Source organism: Etheostoma spectabile, chromosome 24 (assembly GCF_008692095.1).
Source record: "Etheostoma spectabile isolate EspeVRDwgs_2016 chromosome 24, UIUC_Espe_1.0, whole genome shotgun sequence".
Lineage (NCBI taxonomy): Eukaryota > Metazoa > Chordata > Actinopteri > Perciformes > Percidae > Etheostoma > Etheostoma spectabile.
In genome coordinates this window covers 6,871,247-6,874,649 of record NC_045756.1, presented here as the reverse complement: position 1 = coordinate 6,874,649, position 3,403 = coordinate 6,871,247, and positions in this window count along the sequence as shown.

Sequence of the window (3,403 nt, the reverse complement as noted above, 5' to 3'; positions counted from 1 at the left end):
AAATGTCTATCTGAAATATGGGTTTCTTTTTAAGCAAAATTACCAGAGAAAAAGGGATTGGATTCCTTACAACGCTATTTGCAAATACAATTGATCACTTTCATTCTTCTGATCTTAACTATTAGTCAAAATAGTTCATAATTTCTGCTTTTTTAACTCAAATATTAGGTAAAATTCTATACAAATAGAAATAAGGGTTATTGACCATGAATTCCAAAAAGTAGTGTAAAACTAGAGGTGGTAAGGTGGTGTTAATGAAAACTAAAAAAAAGTCTGAAAAAGGGACAAAAAGTTCAATTTTGGGGGGGTTATTGACCGTGGAGGACAACCCAAGGGTTAAGCATGAACGCTGTGACCGGCAGCCACAGAACGAGCAGCAATGTAACCTTAAACTACTAATTTTTTCTATTTTTATTGCCACTCTTCATTCTAACCCCAACCGGCCCGTCAGACACCGCCTACCAAGAGCCTGGGTCTGACCGAGGTTTCTGCCTAAAAGGCAGTTTTTCCTCGCCACTGTCGCACTGTTGCTTGCTCTGGAGGAAACTATTAGAACTGTTGGGTCCTTGTAAATTCTGGAGTGTGGTCTATCTGTAAAGTGTCTTGAGATAACTCTTGTTATGAATTGATACTATAAATAAAATTGAATTGAATTGAATTGAATTATGGGGGAAATGTGCATCGTCAATTTGGTCCACTTAAAGTGCTATTTTGCCATAGTGTCTGACGATAATATGGAAAAGATTCCCACAGAAATAAGCTTTTTTTTTTTAAACTTCTTTGAGACCTTAGTAGACAAGTAGAGTTGTGATGGTTGGAAAAGTGGAAAGTTGACGTAAAGGGGCTTTAAATAGTTTTATTTTGTTTCTGCCTTTACAATGCTAAAATTACTGTTTAATTACATCTTCTGAGTCTGGTGGGTTTAGCAAAAGGTCGACCTCCCTAGAAATCTTTTCTATAATGTGGAACCCTTTAAGGGATAATTGTTTTCTTTTCAACCTCCGTTTTTTATTTTTTTATTTAATTTATATTGTTTATTGATCCCCTATGGGGAAAACATAGTTTACACTTGTTATAATAATAATAATAATACATTTTATTTAAAGACGCCTTTCATGGCACTCAAGGACGCCCAGCAGGGAATCCTAATTAAGAACACAAAACAAATACTATACAACAGCAACAAATACTATACAACGCAAAAACAAATACTATACACGCAAACAAATACTATACAACAGCAAAACAATCTATACAACAGCAAACACAAATACTATACAACAGCAACATATACTACAGCAAAACAAAAACAAACTATACAACAAAAACAATACTATACAACGAAAAACAATACTATACAGCAAACAAACTATACAACAGAAAAGGCGGAGCAACAGACATTTAAGTGGAATAGGCAGTTATAAACAGATGTGTTTTTAGTTTGATTTGAAATGGGGGAATGAATCAATGTTTCTGATTTGGGGGGTAGTGAGTTCCAGAGACGGGGAGCAGAGCGGCTAAATGCTCTGCCCCCATGGTGGTGAGACAGGCGGGGGCCAGACAGTTTTATGGAGGAAGAGATCTGAGGGAGCGAAGGGAGTGGGACGCTGGAGGAGATCAGACAATATGGGGGGGCGAGGTTGTGGATGGCCTTGAATGCTAATAGAAGGATTTTGAATTTGATACGGACGGGACCGGGAGCCAGTGGAGCTGTTGGAGGACAGGATGATGTTGTGGATGGAGGGGGTTCGAGTTATGATGCGGGCAGCTGAATTCTGGACCAATTGAGTTTGTGTAGGGATTTGTGACGAACCGAAGAGAGAAGTTGCAAAATCGAGACGGGAAGTGACGAGACTGTGGACAAGATTGCAGCATGTGGGGGGTAAGGGAGGGTGCGAGGCGGAGCGATTGATGTTACGTAGTGTGGAAGTAGGCAGACCGGTAATGTTATGACATGGGGTTGAAAGGATAATGTGCTGTCAGGATGACACCCAGCTCTTAACCTTGGGGAGGGTGAGACGGAGCAGTGTCATTGGTGAGGAAAAACCGTCTGTTTTGGAAAGAGTGGCTTTGGTGCCAATGAGGAGACCTCGGTTTTATTACTGTTTAATTTGAGGAAGTTTTGGGTGAGCCAGATTTTTTATTTCAGAGATGCAATCCGTAGGGGAGGTGGGCGGAGAGTGGACGAGGGTTTGGTGGAAGGTAGAGCTGGGTGTCATCGGCGTAACAGTGGAAGTGAATGTTAAATTTGCGGAAGATATTGCCGAGGAAGCAGGTAAATGATAGAGTAGGGGCCCCAAACAGAGCCCTGGGGCACACCTGAAGTGACGGAGGAGGGAATGTTTCACAGACTGAGTTGAATGAACTGTGTGCGACCAGAGAGGTAAGATGAAACAAGTCTAACGAGTGTGGGTGATGCCAATGGAAGATAGCCTATTGAGAGGGTGTGTGACAGATGGTGTCCAATGCTGCACTCAGGTCGAGGGGATGAGGATGGTGAGGAGTCCAAATCACTGCCATGAGGAGGTCGTTGGTGTTTTGATGAGTGCTGTTTCAGTGCTATGGAGGGGCGGAAACCGGACTGGAACTGTTCATACAGGTTATTGTGGGATAGGTAATAAGTTGAGAGGCAACTGTTTTTTCAAGAATTTTGGAGAGAAGGAAGATTGGAAATAGGACGGAAGTTGTTGAAGTTGGATGGTCGGCACCAGGTTTTTTCAAAATAGGTGATGGCAGCAGTTTTTGAAGGATGTAAGAGTTCCATTGTGTAACAGGGAGGAGTGGATGATAGCAGAGATGAGGGGGACAAGGGAGTATTACATACACTACACCAAGGCCTGAACTACACACACGTGCTCAGGTCCTATACATGCACTAAGGAAGAGATGTCAGAGTGAGTGGGGCTGTCAGTGCTGGACCAGCGCCCTGAGCTGTTGGGGGGATTTGGTGCCTTGCTCAAGAGCACCTTGGCAGTGGCCAAGAGGTGAATTGGCATCTCTCCAGCTACCAGTCCAAACTCCGTACTTTTGAACCAGCGACCCTCCGGTTCCTAACCCAACTCCCTACGGACTGAGCAACTGCCACCCCCTCTTCACCCTATTTCCCCATGTGTTTGTGTCTGACTGACTGGAACAACAATCTTTGGCATTGGTCCAGTATTAGGCCGGACTGCTGCAGCAGCAAAACAACGGGCAAATTGCGACCTTCACACAAAACTTTTTAGTGGACGGAGGGCTACATTGCAGCCCGGTTTATGGCTGTCGGTTACAGCGTTCTCGCCAATGACCAATGACCAATGTCAAAGACTGTTTTTCACATTAGTCACTTAGACGATAGTTGTTGCTTTGTGGTTGTAAGTGACGTTCTACATAAAACAATAGGACATGATGCAGTACTAATCTAA